This window comes from Mustela erminea, chromosome 14 (assembly GCF_009829155.1).
Source record: "Mustela erminea isolate mMusErm1 chromosome 14, mMusErm1.Pri, whole genome shotgun sequence".
Taxonomy (NCBI): Eukaryota; Metazoa; Chordata; class Mammalia; order Carnivora; family Mustelidae; genus Mustela; species Mustela erminea.
In genome coordinates, this window is record NC_045627.1 from 73,848,248 (window position 1) to 73,869,334 (window position 21,087).

General features: G+C 38.5%; 1 long non-coding RNA gene across 2 annotated transcripts in view; it reads right to left on the reverse strand.

The window, feature by feature from the left end:
• Positions 1-9,351: 9,351 nt before the first annotated feature.
• The window catches only part of LOC116573465, a 93,898-nt gene continuing 82,162 nt past the window's right edge, over positions 9,352-21,087 (reverse strand). For both annotated transcript variants that reach the window (XR_004278806.1, XR_004278805.1), the window contains one exon: positions 9,352-9,389. This is a non-coding gene — a long non-coding RNA (uncharacterized LOC116573465). The remainder of the gene's footprint in view (positions 9,390-21,087) is intronic.

Below are 21,087 nucleotides of genomic sequence, written 5' to 3' on the forward strand. Positions count from 1 at the left end.
ATTAAGCAGAAAGAAAAAGCACATCCAGGGACCCAAAGGACCGGTTGGAAACTTTTAAAACATGGTTTCTACCAAGGAAGGTCTAAGTAGCCTGAATAAATTTTTATATGAGGCTGGTCTCATTGATGGCTACAGTTACCATCTCCATAGGATATATTGGAAATCTAATTGAGGAGAACACAAAGATGTGAAGACAGGCTGTTACCTTCAAGGAGCTCAATGGAAACAACCTGTTCCTTCTGTGTTTGTTTTAGCTAATATTTACTTAGCATTGGCTATGCAACAAACACAAATCTTAACAACATGACAAATATCCCAATATATCTCACAATTGTATGAGAATATTGTTATACATTTCTCCTTTCAGAAAGCAGACATACAGCAAAGTTAGACAACACATACACATACAGTGGGCTAGTGGAAGATCTAAGCCTCCAGCCCAACTCCTCTGCCTCTGAAGTCAATGACGTGCTTTTACATTATTTACTGTAATGCCAGTTTATACAAGAGACAAACTCAGATCATGAATAACATCATTGTCTGAGGTCTGGTGAATAGTGAGAATTAATATTTATAGTATGAAAATTATAGTTGTTATAAGGTGTGTGTGTGTGTGTGTGTGTGTTGGGTGTGTTCCCTGAGGGATTGCTTTAAACTCTGGGATAGTGGATTAAGGAGGGAAAACATGGGTCAAGAAAGGCTTTATGTATTCTTGGCCATAAATTTGATCCTTAAAATATAGATCAAAAGAGAGTATCTGGTAAAGAGAAAAAGCATGGAAAGAAAGTTGTGCCCTAGGAGTTCAGAAAGATAAAGGCCATACAGGCAGTACTAATGAGGAATAGATATCTCATACTCAAATAATTTAACTCTCAGTTGCCAGAATCCAAATCCACCACTTTAGAGAGATTCCTTTTATACATCAGGGGATTTTGGTCTTCATGCATTACCAAGAACAATGTCCTATTAAACATCAGAACTCATGGGAGGGGTGTTAATCTAAGCAATTTGTTCTCAACTGTAAAATTAGGGTCCTGCAGGGAAGAGAGGACGCAGTAGAACACTCAACTGTGTTACAAATGTATGAACAAAGTTAGGAGGAACCAGCAACCAACCCAGGTTGGTTAAGCACCCCTGGGTTAATAACAAGGAGGTCTCCAAGTCCCCTCTTTCCTTACCCCTGGGGGAATGGAGGAGGGTATCATTCTTCAACACTGGAGAGAGCTGTAGCTACAGCGAAGGTTGCCAGTATGAAAGAATGCTCCCTGCCAGGAGTCAAGTGGCCTTTGGAAGAGGGTCCATGGCCAGCAGAGAAAGAGATGAGAACAAATGCAATAACTTCCCTTTTCTCCAGGCAAGATTCTGATACTGTCTCCACTGGCTAGAAGATAAAGAAACAGAGGAGAAGCAGATCAAAAAGATCTTCCCAGGGCACAAAGTAGAATGGGAAGGATGGAGAAACAATCTGGAAAGGAAAGCCAGCATTAAGAGTTACAGTGGTAAAATGTGACAGAAGTAATTTATCGCTAATTACATTTAAAGTAATGCAACATGCAAATTATTTCTCTTTGTACATTCAAGAAGATTCAACATTATCCCTGCAGTAGCTTTCTCTTAATTACCTGCATTTAGATTTTTGTCTATGCTTGTGAGAGAAAAGGGCGGAGTTATCACTGGCTGGGGGCTGGGAATTATACATGCCCCTTTAGATCCTCAGCAGGTATGTCTGGCTTGTGAGTGGCATCCATCACATGTGTTGTGTGGGAAAATGCGGAGTATCATTGCTTCGAGTCACCTCTACAATGGGAACTGGTACTTAATCAGATCCCCTCCCAGGCATTAGTGATGGAGGAGGGGAGGGAGAGCCATGAAGTTGGGGAGGGTGTGATCAGAACACTGGGAAGGGGGAAAGAGAAGAAGTGATAAAGATAAAAATGCAACAAGGTTAATATGTGCATGGAGCTAACCCTTGGTTAATAAGACTCCTGCCTCTTGACCTAGGAACATAAAGCCAGTTGTAATGGGAGGAAAAGAGCATTATGCCTTATGCCTTTTTTCTGTTTTTTTTTTTTTTTTTTTAAGATTTTATTTATTTATTTGACAGACAGAGATCACAAGTAGGCAGAGAGGGAGGCAGAGAGAGGAAGAGAAGCAGGTTCCCTGCTGAGCAGGGAGCCTGATGTGGGGCTCAATCCCAGAACCCTGGGATCATGACCTGAGCCGAAGGCAGAGGCTTTAACCCACTGAGCCACCCAGGCACCCAGGCGCCCCCTTTTTTCTGTTTTTGAGTAGAAGATAGCCTCTCTCTCTCTCTCCCCCCACCTTCTCTCTCTCTTTCTCTTTCTCTCTCTCTCTCTCTCTCACACACACACACACACACACACACACACACACACACACACGAGTAGATTTTTAAAGTAGGACAGCAATGCATCCAACTTGCCATTATCATTAGTGGAAGATAGGGAAAGGGTTGTTTGAAGAATGATTCTCTCCCTTATCTCAGAGTCAGCCTGTTATGCAGAGGGCATGCTGAGTGGGGGTGGCAGAAATCTCCCTCTGGGCTCTGAGAACATATGTTCTCCAGGGAATCTGAGAGACGGAGTCCCAAAAGTACTGTGTTCATGCTCATAATTATCTCCTTCCCTATTAAGAAATTGGCTCTCATAGACTACTACCGGCTGGATATTGAGTATCTTCTTGAGGCAATTTTGAAAGAGTCTCTCTCTTTCTCTGCACACACATGCACCCACTGCTATACATGGCAGTAGGCATAATGAAATTTGAAAACCGAACTGAAGCACATGTTGGTAAATTACATAACACAGACATATCCTTGGCAAGACTTGAAAAAAATGCTAGATTTTCCATAGAAACAAACAACTCCATAATAACAGAACTGAAAAAGAAAACAAAAACAAAAACAAACGGAAACTTCAAATCTGTCTCAGTTACATGGTAAGTCCACTAAAGTTTTTGTAAGAAGCTGTTACCAAAATCCTAAAAATCCACTCTGAATTCCAATGATCTACTTTCCATTCCAAGTTGTTACTTACTGGTGCAGCATTTCTATTATCTTTGTTGAGCAATGGCTTAGAGATGAATAAGAAATTTAGAATCCAGTATTTGAATTCAGCAGGCTGTTTCCAGTAAGTAATTTGAAACCCCAGGAAATGCCAAAAACATAATTACTAATCCAAATAGCCTTTTGTATCTGCATAAATAAAAATGGAGATCAAACTCTGGTTAATAGAGATCATTTCCTATCATGCTCATATTTTTAATGTGTGACATGGACTGTAACAAAGGCTTTTTACCATTATATTGTCACTGTCTTGAAACACCCAAGAAGAGAGATGATTGACTTGAATTTGACTAGCAAGGTAGATAGTCTTTCTCTGCAAATACATGCCTAAGACTTGGGAACACACTGGAGACTGTTGGAAGAGTATCTCCCTGATGATTCCTAAGGTTTTCATTCAAACGCCAGTGCTTTCAGAAGGCACTCTTGATAGGAAAGAAACTAGAGTGTTCATCAAGACCCAAAGGAGTGGGGAGGGACAAGGATTCTTGCTTTATCTCTTACTTGAACTAATGATGTGATGACAACCAATTCTGATCCACTCACTCTTGATTTCCTCGGGTAGGGGTGATTTTGTTCCCTCCAGATAACTTGTAAAGTTCTTGAAAGAATCAGGAAAACTGAACTGTACTTCAAAATCTCAGGAACCACTGAAAGGGCTGTGGGTCAAAGGAGTCTGATTCTACAAATACAGTGTGTGTGAACCAAATCTGGCTCTACACCTTTCCCAACAATGCCAACTGTCTCTAAGAACCCAAACACAAAACTTGAGTCTGCTTTGCCTTTTTATCCTCTTTTAAAAGAACTCAGTTATCAAGTCCATATCACTACATTCAGCAGCTTGCGGTAGATCTAAACCAGTGAACCATGGGATGCTGGGGAAGCATTGAGAGTTGTCCATAACACTCATTTCATTTCTCTTCATTTTTGCTGAATAATCCTCGCCTACTCTAGAGGCTGAAAGCACCACACCTTCTAAGGCATGGACATAAGACACAGCCCTTGTAGCTAAGCAATAGGCATGAGACCAAGCCACAACCAATATATTAAGTCTGCTGGAAGGCTTCTGGAAAAGGGTTTTGTCCTCCTAACACAGAGACATTGTATACACACTTAAGAATGGTTAAGTTTAGAAGGATTGACAATACTAAGTATTGGAGAAGATGAGGAATAACTACCTTTTCCACTTAGCTTTGGAGAACAGTTTTTCAGTTCCATAGGAAATACAAATATATGTTCATCAGGAATATTGGCTGATAATATTCTTTTCTTGTGATGTCCTTGTCTGGTTTAAATAGCAGGATGACACTGCTTTTATAAAATGGGTTTGGGAGTATTCTCTCCTCTTCAGTTTTCTGAGCGTTTAAGAAGGATTGGGATTAATTAAAAAAAAAAAAAAACCTTTTGGTAAAATTCACTAGTAAAACTGTCTGGTCCTGAACTCTTCTTTGTTGGGAGGTTTCTGATTTCCAATTCAATCTCTTTGCTCATTATTGGTCTGTTTAGACTTTCTATTTCTTCATGATTCATTGTTGGTAGGTTGCAGTTTTTAGGAACTTATCCATTTCTTCCAGTTGATCCAGTTGTGTGTGTGTAATTATTCATAGTAGTCTCTTATGATTCTTTACATTTCTGTGGTATCAATTGTGATGTCTCTTCCTCCGTTCTTGGCTTTATTTATTGTAGTCTTTCCTTTTTTATCTTAATCTAGCTAATATTTCTCAATATTTCTCAATTTTGTTTATCTTTAAAAAATCAGCTCTTGGTTTAGTTGACATTTTCTATTTTATTTCTGGTCTGTGTTTCATTTATTTCTGCCCTGCTCTGATCTTCGTTATTTCCTTCCTTTTGTTAGTTGTGGTTAGTTTGTTCTTTTTATAGGTCCTTGAGTTAGATTGTTCTTTTGAGATCTTTTTTTCTCAATGCAAGCATTTATTGTTAGAACTGTTTTTGGAGCATCTCATAGGATTCAGTATGTTGTGTTTTCATTTTCATTTGTTTCAGGATATTTTTTTATTTCTTCTTTGACCTATTGGTTGCTCGGGAGTGTGTTGTTTAATTTCCACATATTTGTGAATTTTCTAGCTTTCCTCCTATTGTTGATTTCTAGTTCCATATTATTGTGGTTTAAAAAGATATTTGGTATGATTTCAAACTTAAATTTGCTAAGACTTGTTTTGTGATTTATCCTGGGGAATATTGCCTGTGTACTTAGAAGAAGGTGTATTCTGCCACTGTTGGATGGAATATTCTGTATATGTCTAAAGTATGGTTCAAGCATCACAATTTCCTTGTTAATTTTCTGCGTGGATGATCTACGCATTGTTGAAAGTGGGGTATTAAAGTCTCCTACTATTTTTTTTTTTACTTCTGTATATATCTCCCATCAGATCTGTTAGTATTTAATACATTTAGATACTCCAATAATGGGTGCATATATATTTAGGGTTATTATATCTTCTTGATGAGTTGACTCTAAAAAGAATGTCATTATTTTCATATCTTGTTATGATATTTGGCTTAAAGTCTGTTCTCTTAGATATAGGTATAGCTACCACTGCTCTTCTGGCTTCCACTTGCATAGAATACATAGAATACCTTTTTTTTTTTTCAATTCTTTTAGAGCCTTGTGTGTTAGTAAAGCTAAAGTGAGTCTCTTAGAGGCGTTATATATTGAGCCATGTTTTTTCTGCCTTTTGACTGAAAAATTGAAACCACTTCCATTTAAAGTAATTATTTTTGGATAAGAACTTACTCATTTCATCTTAGAAACTGTTTTCTAGTTTTGTAGTTCCCTATCCTTTGCATTCTTTCTTGCTATTTTCCTCTGTGAACTGATGACTTTCCATAGTTGTATGCTTTGATTCTTTCTTTATATTTTGTGAATCTTTATCTTTTTAGATTTATTTATTTATTTGAGAGAGAGAGAGAGAGCAAGCAAGGGAAGAGGGAAAGAAGCCAACTCTGCATTGAAAATGGAGTTCTATGGATGTAGGGGTCCATCACACAACCCTGAGATCATGATCTGAGCTGAAATCAAGAGTCAGATGCTCAACTGACTGAGCCACCCAGGAACCCCATGAATCTTTATCTTCTGTGATTTTTTTTTTCCTTTTTACCTTTTGTGAATCCCCAGTAATTCATATATTAAAGCCCTAATCTGCAATATAATAGTATTTGGAGGTAATTAAAGTTAAAAGAGGTCATAAAGGTGGGGCCCTAATCCAGTGTAACTGGTGTTCCTTTAAGAAGAGTAAGAGACACCAATGATTCCCATATACTAGGGGAAAAAAGCATGTGAAAATATAGCACAAAGACAGACATTTACAAGCCAAGGAGAAGCAAATCTCTGACACTTTAGTGTCAGACTTTCAGCTTCCAGAAATGTGAGGAAATAAGTTTGTGTTATTTAAGCAATCTGGTTTGTGGTATCTTGTTATAGTGGCCCTGGAAGCCCTATACAAGGCACCAGTATAATATTTTCAATAAGAGTCAATACTCATTGCTGTTCTCAAAGATACTCCCAGCAGGTTACCACTATGAACACAAAATACTATAACAAAATACTATAAAAACTGTCAGAAAATAAATTTCTGTTGCTTAAACTACAGAGCCTATAGTATTTTGTTACTGCAGCCTGAGCAGACTAAGACACATTTGTTCCAAGAGAATATTCTGTTGGGTCCTAGATTCTTGATAACAAGAGGAAGGTTTCTAAATTCAAGGCCTGTCTACTAACATTGGGCTTGTTGATTTTCAGTTGATGATCAGTAGCTAGTGATAGCTTCTGAGGAAATACCATCTTAGTTGATCTGAGCATGTACTGCTCATATTTTATTACCTGTAGTAACACACACCCTGGGAGGAGAGAAGATGTATTAACATGAACACTTGGGATGACATCACAACATAAGACACTGGCCCATTTAGGGTGACCAGCCATTTAATTTGTCTAGGACTGAGTGGGTTTATGGGACGTGATACTTTCAGTGATAAAACCAGAAAAGTCTGGGTAGACCTGGACAATTCAATCATCCTAACTGGGCCAAGTTTTACCCATTGGAAGATCAGTGGTGACAGGTGCCAAAGAAATAGAGCATTTACTGAAGGGTAATAAGAGGCCTGGACTAGAGTCCCAGTCTAGTCTTAGCATCATGAACCTTGGGTTAGTTATGTCACTTCTCTATGTGTAAATTCTGTTCTCAATGAAATGAAGGACTAGATCACTTCTAAGGGATGGTCTGGTTCTAATGTGCTATCTTTTTTGATTTTGGATTGTTCTGTCATTTGACAGTTGGGGAGGTCCAATTGTATCAATCCACAAAATAATCTAAGAAAAAGAACAAAGCTCTTAGCTACATGCAAGGATCTCAATATGTGTAAGGTACTGCTTTCATGAAGCTTATTATAGTAGTAGTAGACATACTATTACTACTACTAGTAGATATATATATAGATATAGATATATATAAAATAGACAGTGAACAAGAGCAGATATGACAAGTTCTGGGAAGGAAATAGGAAAGTGTTGTGATAGACAATGATTGGGCTTCTTCCCAGGAGATGTAATATTGTTTTAGCTGAGATTGGAAGAACCAGACATGGGAGGACAGGAAGGTATAGAGAACAGTAAGCACATAAGATGCTGTGATGGCAGATATGAAGTTGAAGGACATAGATATGAAGTTAAAGGAACAGAAAGGACTGGAGTATAAATGGAACAGAGTGAGTCAGAAGGTACTGGAAATAAATGAGCCTGGAGACTAGGCAGGGGCTAAGTCATTCCTATAGCTTATAGGCTATACAGGGAGTTCCGGTTTTATTCTCAGTGCAGAGAGAGACAACCAAAGGGTTTGAAATCATATCAGAGTTACAAGAACTGACTAACCTTATTCATTAAATTATTATTGTATAAATATGGGCTACACAAATAATTACACGCAATAATAATATGATATAACAGTAAGCACATAATGTTCCTCTTCCATAGGTCTGGTTTTAATCAGCCAAGAGGACTGCAAAGGTTTGATGCAAGTCCAGGATCTATACCTCTATACCTCTACCTCATCACATTGAACTTGATTAGTATCCACTATTAGCATGACTTTCACGGCAAAGGACAAAATTAATCTGAGGCTCAAATTACCCAAACCTGCTCCTTCGGGAACGGAATGTTACTTGGAACATATCCTTACAATTAAGATCTAATTGTTATTGATGTTCAGACAAATGTTCATACTGGCTGCATCTTTGAGAAAGTAAAACACAGATTACTTTCCCCCCTTTTCCCAGTGCTGAATAGCATTTGAACAAGCACTCAAGGAGATATTACTCCTGATTTTGGATCTTGACAGGAGACTGAATTAATGGGGGAAGGATCACAAATTAGATCTGCGTTGGTTTAAGACTTATCTCCCACCTATTACTAAAGTGTCTGAAGGTTTGAAACAGCTTCAAAAAATTAAACACTGCATACTATAGAGCAATAAAGGGAGGGGAAAAGGGGATACAAATCTCTTCACCCCTCAGAAAGGAATGACTTTACAATAGACAAACTCAATGTCAGAATTCAGACCTTGAATTTTCTAGAACAAAAAAGGGACAAAAAGGGAAATGAGTTGCATAATGTTTTATTATCTGATGACAAGAAAACTTCAAATTCACTCTATAGGGGCAAACTTTGTCTTTGAATTCCACTGACAGAAGAATTTATCCTGTAGGTGTTTGTATAAAGGACACTGAGTATCTAGTATACAATACATTCAAGAAAAAAATTGAAAGAAAGAAGGCAGTCATGTGATTAAAAATTCCACCAGTATTCTTCAAAGAGATGGAGCAAATAATCCAAAAATTTGTATGGAACCAGAAGGGACCCCGAATCGCTAAGGAAATGTTGAAAAACAAAAATAAAACTAGGGGCATCATGCTACGTGATTTCAAGCTTTACTACAAAGCTGTGATCACCAAGACAGCATGGTACTGGCATAAAAACAGACACATAGACCAGTGGAACAGAGTAGAGAGCCCAGATATGGACCCTCAACTCTATGGGCAAATAATCTTCGACAAAGCAGGAAAAAATATACAGTGGAAAAAAGACAGTCTCTTCAATAAATGATGCTGGGAAAACTGGGCAGCTATATGTAGAAGAATGAAACTCGACCATTCTCTTACACCGTATACAAAGATAAACTCAAAATGGATAAAAGACCTCAACGTGAGACAGGAATCCATCAGAATCCTAGAGGAGAACATAGGCAGTCATCTCTTCGGTATCAGCCACAGTAACTTCTTTCAAGATATGTCTCTAAAGGCAAAAGAAACAAAAGCAAAAATAAACTTTTGGGACTTCATCAAAATCAAAAGCTTCTGCACAGCAAAGGAAACAGTCAAAAAAACAAAGACGCAACCCACGGAATGGGAGAAGATATTTGCAAATGACAGTACAGACAAAAGGTTGATATTCGGGATCTATAATGAACTCCTCAAACTCAACACATACAAAACAGACAAACATATCAAAAAATGGGCAGAAGATATGAACAGACACTTCTCCAATCAAGACATACAAATGGCTATCAGACACATGAAAAATGTTCATCATCACTAGCCATCAGGGAGATTCAAATTAAAACCACATTGAGATAATCACCTTACACCAGTTAGAATGGCCAAAATTAGCAAGACGGGAAACAACATGTGTTGGAGGGGATGTGGAGAAAGGGGAACCCTCTTACACTGTTGGTGGGAATGCAAGTTGGTGCAGCCTCTTTGGAGAACATTGTGGAGATTCCTCAAGAAATTAAAAATAGAACTTCCCTATGACCCTGCAATTGCACTACTCGGTATTTACCCCAAAGATACAGATGTAGTGAAAAGAAGGGCCATCTGTACCCCAATGTTTATAGCAGCAATGGCCACGGTAGCCAAACTATGGAAAGAACCAAGATGCCCTTCAACAGACGAATGGATAAGGAAGATGTGGTCCATATACACTATGGAGTATTGTGCCTCCATCAGAAAGAATGAATACCCAACTTTTGTAGCAACATGGATGGGACTGGAAGAGATTATGCTGAGTGAAATCAGTCAAGCAGAGAGAGTCAATTATCATATGGTTTCACTTATTTGTGGAGCATAACAAATAGCATGGAGGACATGGGGAATTAGAGAGGAGAAGGGAGTTAGGGTAAATTGGAAGGGGGGGTGAACCATGAGAGACTATGGACTATAAAAAACAATCTGAGGGGTTTGAATTGGTGGGTGGGTGGGAGGTTGGGGTACCAGGTGGTGGGTATTATAGAGGGCATGGATTGCATGGAGCCACTGGGTGTGGTGAAAAAATAATGAGTACTGTTATGCCGAAAATAAATAAAATATAAATTAAAAAAATGTTTTTATAAAAATAAAATGTCTTATAAAAATAAAATGTTTTATTTTATTTAAAATAAAAATGTCTTATAAAATAAATTTAAAACATGATTAAAATAATTTTTTTTTGAGGGTCAGTTGTCTGTAAAAGTTGAGAGTGGTAAAAATCCACAAAGACATTTATAAGAAGCCTAGGTATTGTGGTCCAGGTACTTTGCTTTATGACAGGGACTTCACTTGGAGAACCTGGAAGAAGGAAGACATTTCTTAACATTTCTTTTAGACCCTTTCTTGCAAATTAAAGGCTTTAAGAGAGCCTTTGGTAGGTATTGAGTTGCAGTCAATTTGGGAAAGTACAAATTTCAGGAATGCAGACAGTCAAGACTATCAGCTAAAATGTACGCTGAATGGCTAGTCATGCAAGAGGCTGAGCTGGCCTGCTGAACTGAGAGGTTAAGATGTGGACTTCCTGTCTCATCCAGAACACATCCCACTTCATCACAGGCTTGCTGGACAAAGACTGTATCTTATCTTAGAAAAGAGCTTTGAATAGTCTCAAGAATGATATAAATTCTTTGTTATGAGTCCAGATTTTGATCCTCTGGCCCATAAAGAAATTCAGAGTACAGGCAGTATACGATGCATTGTATATCCTCCCCGCCATTGTATTGGGGGATATCATTTCCTGGGGATGTCGGCTGAACTTTACAACTCCTATCATGGTTACTTATTTTAAGATTTTATTTATTTATTTGACAGACAGAGATCACAAGTAGGCAGAGACGGAGGCAGAGAGAGAGGGAGGAAGCAGTATCCCTGCTGAGCAGAGAGCCCGATGCGGGGCTCAGTCCCAGGACCCTGAGATCATGACCTGAGCTGAAGGCAGAGGCTTAACCCACTGGGCCACCCAGGCGCCCCTACTGTGCTAATTCTTGACAAATAGATAAGCTACTTGAAGTAGTGAATGGATCTTAACAGAACTGGAGAAAAGAATTCTATAATCTCTTTTGGTGCTATGTTTTATGAAGCCTTTGAGAATTTTTCTTCTGGAATCATTAAAAATAGGTGTGTTGTGTGTGTACATTTTTATTCTGCTATGTAATGTGTTGTATCTAATTCTTGTACCTGAGTCACTCTGAGGTAAATTATATAACATCAGTGGATTATAGAAAAAAATTGGTTATAATGTTGACTAGGAAGTCAACTACACCAAGCTCCATGACTCTTAAAAAATAACTCATTCTTGAATAAAATCAAGCTGCTCGGATATGGGCCATTCCATGTGGAATTTATTTGGCCCATTATTAGTTTCTGCTGGTGTTCCAAGATGAACAGGCCATAGTCCCTGCCCTCTAGAAGGCCAGAGCAAGGGAGGCTTAGGACAATCTCTGTATGCAGTAGGTACTTAATGCATATTTGCTGAATATGTAAGTGAATGAATGATAAGAAAGTTTTTCATATAGCTATACAATAGGACTGAATATGAATATGAGTATGATGCAATATATTCAGATGGAAATTGAAGGATAAGTAGAATTCTAGACTATGGATATGAAGAAAAAAAAGTTCAATGATTATTGTGTTTATCTGAGCAGACCTGATTCCAGTCTTACACTGGTGAAGGACTCTGTCACACTGTCCAAAGTGGTGAGCAAATGAGCCAGATTAGCTCCATTATCATTCCACCTTATTTTATCTACTGGGATTGAGACACCTTGAGGGTAAGAGACAATTTATTCAAATAGGCCAATCAGGTTGTCTCTCCTAAGAATTAGAAAACTGGAGGCATAAGATGGGGGGAGTAATAGGGAATTAGCTGGGGTGGAGTCATGCAGAAGATAGCATCTTAGAAAGTCCATGGGCTCCCTTTGCTTGGATCTCTCAGCTTCCCTGGCACATAGCCTTCCTGGTTCTTGATTTCTCAGTTTTAGTCTGTGAGCCACTCTTCTCATTAATACTCTGTTGTGCTTCTTTAGGTGGTACTCACTAATATCTGTTGCTTGCAACTGAAGAATTATTAATTGATGCCACAAATAGGGAGTGGCATGAAGAAAGAAAAGGCAGAAAAATAGGAAGCAAATTCAGAAAGATTGAGCATCTGAGCAGGAGTGGGGTATAGGGACATAATGGGATGTAATACTAGAGAGAGAGGCAATGACCTTGTTATTGGAGGCTTTGCAATCCAAAATGGGGCATAGTTAATCCTCGTTATTCATGATTCCATATTTGAAGTTTTTCCTACTTACTAAAATTTATTTTTAACCCAAAAGTCAATACTCATGGCCCTTTCATGGTCATTCATTGACATGTGCGGAGTAGCAAAAAACCTGAGCCACTTGACACCCATAGCTTTCACACAGTAATCAGGTATCATTTTTTACAATATATTTAATGCCAGATATTTTGCATTGGTGTTGAATGTCCCCCAAGCATAGTGTTGAAATGTTGTCTAGTTTCCTTAAGAGGAAGAAGGCTGTTATGAGTCTTACAGAAAAAATACATGACTTATAGTGCTGTTGGTTATGAGTTCAATGTTCATGAACCAACAGCATGTATTAAAAAAGGGGCATTTTAACACTTAAAGAAGATTATGTATAGATGGGTTAATAAAAGTGAATGACTAAAAGCTCTCAGGAACCTAGGAGCAATGGCTCAGTATTTACTAATTCAGCGTTCAGAGTGATCTTATAGGGTATAATTACAGTGCCTAATGAGAATCAACTATGTTTAGATTCAGCATTATAAGCAGTAGTGAATTACTGAGGATTTTGAACAATAACTGATATATTCAAAACAGTAATATGAGGTGATTACTTGTGTGGCAAGTGTGCAGGGTTTATTTTAGCTGGAATAGACGGATGGCAGGGAAACCAATAATGGTGCTCTAGGACCTTCTGTCTGCAAGGAAGGTAAGAAGTTCCTTAATGGCTCTGGTAAAGAAAGAAGGCATAGAGATGAGAGGTTGTAAAGGTGGGAGATATAGGAAGTTTGTGACCAGGGAAGAAATCCAAAAGGATGCTGAAATTTTGAGTTTTGATAGATAGGAGAATGACTAGTGGCACGTAAAGACAGATCAGGCAAGAATTTGGCCAAGGGTGAAAGATGATGGGTTTAGTTCTAGATGTATAGAATTTGAAGACTTGTTGGTATATCAATGAATAGGCCATAGCCAATAAACAGTATTGGTATGATCAATAACAATTTTCAGGAGTAGGAAAGGGATGAGATGGAGGAAGAAGAGGGGAGGAGAAGAATGTCTTAGTCACCAGTCAGAAAAAATGGGACTCAGTTGTCCCCTCAAGGACAATACCCAAGATAGCTGAGTTCCAGATTACTCAAATTCCAATCACTGCTTCTCCCAGTGTACACATTAAGTGTATGACATGGCAGAACTACTAGGCATCTGAGTTTGTAGCTCTCAGCAATCAATTATTGCAATTCATGCAGGATGGAATTAGGATGGAATTGGCATTTGGACCTTAAACCCATTCATGTGCCCTGGTGGGTGAGTCAGAAAAGGTTCTAAAGCTGGCTCTTGCCAGAAGTTCCCAGCAAGAAACACTTCTCTACTCTATCCAGAGGCTCAGAACTTGTTTCTTGGGGCTGGAGCTCAGATGCAAGAGTGAACCTGAAGACGAGGTCTTCTCGTTCTTCTCATGCTGCTCTTGCTCCCTCAGAGTGCAGTTTGGATGGTGCTTCTTGCTCTCAGCCTGTGTCTGTGTGGCCAAGTTTTCTCTTAGCTCAGAATCCAGAAATGAGAAAGAAGCAAGTCTCTTCTACATCCAGTTCCGTGGACTGCCTAATTCCTCACCCCAAATTACTATCTTCATACAACTGATCTCTGTCCCCTTCAGGGGAAAATTCCATATAAAATTCCCCAGGATGGAATTTGGATAGTCTTTATGCTCATGGACTCATCAATCAGAAAAACCATAGGCCAGCCTAGGATTGGTTGATTTATGAACATTTGGATAATTTGGTAAAATTAGTTTCTTGGTTAAAGTTCTGTGGATCTCCATTATACACCAGTGATCTGTAGGTTGTTTGGGACAATCTGGTGGGCATATACATAGTTTTATTCCTGAGAACCCTGGAGAATAAGATAATGCCTCTCATTCCTTCCAACCTACCAGTGACCATCTATTCTGAATCTTTGTCCTGTGATCCTAGAGATGAGCTTGCAAAGGACAAATGCCAATTTCACTTGGTGGGTTGGGGGAGATGTCAGTGTCTATAAGTCCCTGTAACATCTCCTCATTCATCTGGCTGGGGTGAAAAAAAGGAAACACCTCAGTAGGGGTGAATGACTAGTGGAGAATGCTGGGATAGGTCTCTAAGGTCATATTTAAACTTCTTAGCATCATAGTACAAAAAAAAAAAAAAGGGCAGTTGCAGAGGAGTCTCTCAAAATGATCATTTTCCTTTCATTACTTGCTTTCCTTCCTCTGAAATGCCCTCAGTGCCTTTCCAAAGTAAAGATAGGAGAGAAAAATAATACCCTTTCCCTTTCTGATATATTAGAGCTGATTTTAGGGTTCTCCAAAGACTCACTGAGGTGAATTTCTCTAGGTAGCATAAAAGGAGCCTTTCAGAAAAAGCACTTACAGATGTTACAATGAAACCAGACACCTTTGCAACTGATTTATCAAAACCTTGAAGGACCATTTCAAGGCAGGTGGCAAAGGCAATAATGTTGAACAAAGGGAGAATATCTAGAGGCAGAACTGCATTGCATGTTCTTTAAAAAAAAAAATTACAGTGGAGAGAGAAATAGGAAACCCATAAAGAACCATTTTGTTCCATTTTTTCCCTATTGCTTTACTGGTTCTGAGCACGAACCAATACAATTTTTAAAAAGCGCATTCAAAGCCAGGTAGAGATAAATAAAGGTACTCATTTCTTTCAGCTTCTCTTAAAGGTAGAGGTAGAATTTTCTTCTGAATTTGAAGATAAAGAGAGTTGCTTTTCTGTACCTTTAAGCAGTTACAGTCAAAAATAACCTCCTGCAATAATTATAGTTTATACAATTAACCAAAGGGAACATCATCTTGGAATAATTGCATGCATCAATGAAAATACAAACAACACACATTATACTTTATATTGAACCTCTCCTGGTAAAAAGAAAGAGGAGCTCACAGCCTAAGAGAACAAAGGTACCTGGATGCTTTCCACAAGGACATCTAATCCTAGGGAAGGACTCAGTTGTGATAGCCTGTTCAGTCAACCCAGTGTGTCAGAACTTTGGAAAGGGAATCAAGTGAGGGTAGAGGGCTCTGGAAGGTTGTTCACTTCGGTGGGTGTGGACAACTCTCTGGGGAAGAGAGTTGGGGTGTGGACAACACTCTGGGGCCATATGAGAGGATGGGCTCCATCCACCACTCAATTCCATGGGAGATATATCAAGGAAGAAATAATCTTTGAATTCTAGAGTAGTCCAGGTTGGGGTGGGGGCTCCAAAAGCTCATCTAGTTCAACCTTTTAATTAAGAGGCAACACGATAGAGTGGTTAAAAAACAACAACAACAACAACAACAACAAAACAAAACTGGGTGCTAGGGTTTAAATGTCAATAAATGGAATGGAATTAATAACTGCCCTTACCTTGTAGGCATATACTGTAAAGAATAAATGACGTAATGTAAGTAATGGCTTAGTATAGTATCTGCCTCAGGGTCAATTCTCAATAAATTTTGACTTTTTTTTACATCCATCAATTTATACTATATGCTATATGCTGGGCATGTATGCTGAGCCCTTCATAGCATGTACATTTTCATTCCTTTAATAGTCTAAGTAGTTAGGTATTATTTCCATTGTCAGATAAGAAAATAAAATTTCAAAGCATTAAGTAATTTACTCAAGGTCCTTCATAAGTGTCATGACTTGAACCCAAGCTTGATGCTACTGTAGGTTCCCCAAATCATTGGACTCAACTGTTATTCTGTGTTATGGAAGTGTCAGGTATCTCTGAGTCCTTGAGAAACAAAATAAAAGATTATCCAAAAAATTAAACTCATCAGAAATTTTTGATATTGAGCTTTCTGGTTCTAAATTAATTACTATAATGCATGAGGCATTTTGTAACTTAAGCTTTGGCTCAAAAATGACATACACACAACTAGCATAATGGGTGGCACAGTGGTAGGGAGGTGCTCTAGACTGAATTATGTCCCCCTCAAGTTCATATGTTAATTCTCTAACATTGAGTACAACTCTATTTGGAGATAGGGCCCTTAGGAGATAATTAAGGCTAAATGAAGTCATAAAGGTGGCACTTTAATCTAATAGGGTTAGTGACTTTATAAGTAGGAGAGACACTAGAACTCTGTCTGCAACATGAGGACACAGTAACAAGGCAGCCATCTACAAGGTGGGAAACTCTCAATAGAACTTGACCATGCTGGCACCTGATCTCAAAGTTCTTGGCTCCAGAATTGTAAGAAAATAAAATTCTGTTGTGTAAGCCACCAGTCTATGGTATTTTGTGTTGGCAGCCTCGTTCACTAACATGGAGGGAAGTGTGGAAAATGAGGAGGTTAAGGCAGTCTTATTCTCCTTATATGCACAGATCCTTTCAGATCATTGGAGTTAGGATAGAGAGGTTAGCAAAGAGCTTGTGTTGTCAAGACTGTATACATACTGTGTATGTATGTGTGATTCATCACAAGTGGCATTTCTGGCTCAACAGAACACCTAAACATTTGGGAAACCAAAGGAACTGAGTACAGCTGCTTCACTCTTTCATGGTGTGCCAAAATCAGAGCTAAGTACTACTTTAGCTTGAGCAGAGACTTTTACTGGGGCAGACTGGGAAGACCAATTTCATTAGGAGAGAGGATTCCAATGACAGAGTCTGCCAGACTGGACAGTTCTGAGTAATCTGTGGATAATGGGGAATCTGAGGAAATTTAGAGTTAGGTAGAAAATAATTAGATAAATGCAGATTAGTGTGTGGGACATTCTAGAAACACAGAAGTCTAGAACAGGTCAAGTTTAGAGGAGATTTCAAAATCCCAGACTTAGCAGGTGAACGTGTGGATTGGAAATGGGATGATTTGGGGAGAAGAGGAAACCTGTAGCACAAATTGGATTCAGAAGATGAATCAAAAGAACAATGCAGAGGTTTTAGCTACACTTTCCAAGTGTATTTATGAAAGACCAGTGAATTTATAACACATGTAAGAATCTATGTCTTTCTGTGATTTATAATTTTCAAACAACAAAATTCCACCTCAGTGCTTGCTTGACTCTAGTCTACTTGGCAAGGAATAAACAGGTGTTTGAACCACATTTTAAGGAGAGAAAATTCATTTCCATCCATCCATCCATCCATCCATCCATCCATCCATCCATCCATCATCCATCTAATGCTTGTTGAGGCCCAGAAGAGCCTGGGCCAGGAACTGTGTTAGGTACTGATAATATGATGATAATCAAGATAGACATGGCTTCTCATGGAAATTACAGTATAGTGATCACATTTTAACTTCTTCAAATAACTCATTCTGTGAACATATTTTGTTCTTGGCAATATCCACTTCCTACAAAACCACCTCCTAACGAATTTCCTCACAAGTTCTGCATAGACACTTTTATAATTGATTAACCGAAGCAAATAGTAATTTCTTACTTACGTCTCCTCCATAAAGTGAAAACTCTAGGACTGCCTGGCTAGGAGTTTCATCTATGATTACAGAATCACCAGTACCTGGTGTTTCTGTAGCCATTCTCCCTGGATTCCTGGAGAAGGAAAGGTAAACAGTAGATACTCAATGCTGTCTTAGTCCTTGAGTTTTCTAGACTTATTTCTCCAGACTGTTCTGCTTTTAATGAACATTTACCTTGCACTGAATGAGTTAACTTTTAGAAAGCCACCAGCAGGGTGACGGCCATGCAGTAGGCAGTTATGCCAGTTAGTGTCATTTTCCTGAAAATAGAGTTAGTTATGTCTCAGCTGTGTTAGCACTCCCACCTCTTTGCTGATCCAGAGAAAACCTCTCCGAATTATATAGGAAAAGAAAATTATAGACACCATCTAAGTGTGAACTTTTGCCCACAGATTTGCTTCTATTTGGCAAGGTAAGTTTCTTTTAACCCACATTAAAAGGAACATTTTATATCCTCATATATAAGAGAATATAAGGGTTTCATACTCTCATCATTAGGGCAGGGTAGCTGCTGTTTAGAGCCTAACCAAGAGCAGGTGGAAAGATGCTTTCATCTGATTAACAAGCCTGAGATTTGCCTGTGGCTTGAGAAAGGCCAGAAACCAGGGCCTTGGATACTCCTAGCTAGTGAACAACCCCCTTATTGATACTCGATGATTCATCTCCTCAGCAGTTGGAAACCATTTCCCTCCAGGAACCAATTGTTAAACCACAGCTTTCATCTCCAGTTCTAGGCAAATGGGCAAGATTTCTGAGCACAGTGCTGGCTATTTACTCCCAGCATTAGAATTACTTCCTCAGCCAAAGTGGGTTACCAACCAGCCATCAGTGGGGTTTCCAGTGCTTCACCTGCGTGTTGAGGATCTTTGCCTCCCTGACTCATGCGACCTCTTTATTTTTCACGAGTAATTTCAAACATACACAAAAGAAGAAGGAACAGTATAGTGGATATGCATAAATGACACCCAAATTAAACAGTTTCCTAGATTTTGTCACATTAGCTTCATAGGCCACGCTCTCTTTTTTTTTTGGCCAAGGATTTTAAAGCAAATTTTAGGACTCCTGCCATTTTACCCCTTTATGCTTCAGTATGCATTTCTAAATCATACAGACATTTTATTATGTAACTGCAATGCTATTATCAGCCCTAACAAAAGCAACAATAATTCTTTGAATTTTTTTATGATCCATTAGATTCATATTTCCTGATTATATCAAAAATGTCTTTTCACAGTTGACTTGTTTGAAATAGCATTCAGATGAGACCTACATATTATATTTGGTTATGTCTCTTAGAATCTTTTGATGTAGAGCAGGGCCGATTTTATTTTATTTTACTTTATTTTATTTTATTTTACCTTAGTCTATTGTCTTACTGAAGAAAACGGTTTAGAAATATTTCACCTTCTCAATTTTTCTGCTTGTTTCTTCATGGTGGCATTTCATTTACTTCCCCATACTCCATATGTCTTGTATACAAACACAACAAGCTCTAAGGGTGAACCATCAGTTCTATTCAGATCTGACCTTTTATTGCCACCAATACCTCTCAGGTGGTGCTATGGTTTTCATCTTGTCTCAGGTGGCAAAAATTTCTAGTTTTGCCACTAGGATCAGTTTAATGCTTAGAGGGATCCATAAGTTCAGATGTAAGAAACTGATCTCTCCTTCACAAAGTCCTCCATGTATTAAAAAATGTTTTTGTATTGATTGATAACCTGTACCTAAATTAATCATTTCATTACAAATTATAAAACGTCGATTTCTTAATTCTGTTATTTCTTCCATCCTTTCAAATGTATTACTGGAATTCTATAAAGAAGTACTTTCTCCACCTAGGGCTGGGGTTAGGTTGAAATACTGCTTACCCAGGAAAGGCAGAATAAATATCTAATTAACTCCCATTACTTGCCAATTTTCAGAGTGAGGAGTTACTTTGAATGTTGACCAATGAGAATTTTTGGATTATTTTGGGGGAGCGGTCTATATATTTTAACCATGATTACAAGTCTATAGATTTTTATAATTGTACAGGTCATTATCAATTGAGGTTTACTTGATGTTCAAATTGTCCCATATGTGGTCAGTGAGATACCTCTCAAGCTTGTTCCTGTGTCCTTTGGATAGGACTCCAGTCATCTTTGATTGTTTCTTTCCTATCTGGTATGAAGAGCTGGCCCAGGCTGATCTTGTACATGTCCTGCCTCGGACCTGAAACCAGCCATCTCTCCACTCCACAGGTCCTGGTTCTTCTTAGTGTGACACAGTCGGTGAGATCGTTACTATAAAAATGTAAACACTAAAACATTTGGATCTGTGGGGCACACAGGTGGCTCAGTTTGTTGAGTGTCTGACTTCTGGCTTTAGGTTCAGGTCATAATATCAGGATTGTGGGATCGAGCCCTGTCATGGGCTCCATCCTCAGTGAGAGACTACTTGGGCTTCTCTTCCTTTTCCCCTCTCTATCTCTCTCAAATTAATAAATAAACCTTTTTTAAAAAAATGCCTGTCTCCTTTATATTTGCTTTAACTATGCCATACTCTCAGTGTCCATCTATGAGATGAAGTCTCTCTATTGACTGTAAATTTTTGTTCTAATCTCTGACTTACTGCAGCTTTCTTCCTGATCTTAAATGTATACTATAAATATTCTTCATGATGATGACTGAGTCTAATTCACTATTGAACCTCCAGGGCTTGGAACAGATCCTGAAACATGCCAGGATGCCCAATGGCTTTTTTATGGCAGGTTTTTTTTCATTCTGAGATGACTTGTCTATCTTCCTCCTCCTTGAATCAGAATTACTTCTTAAATTTTTCATTGCAGTTTATATCTCTATTCGTCTCCAGCACTAGGCACACTGGCACATATAGCTATGCAGTAAATACTGTTGAATAACTAAACAAATGAACACCTCGTATTAGGACGCTCTTAAAAACCCATCAGCAGCTCTCATTGCTGTT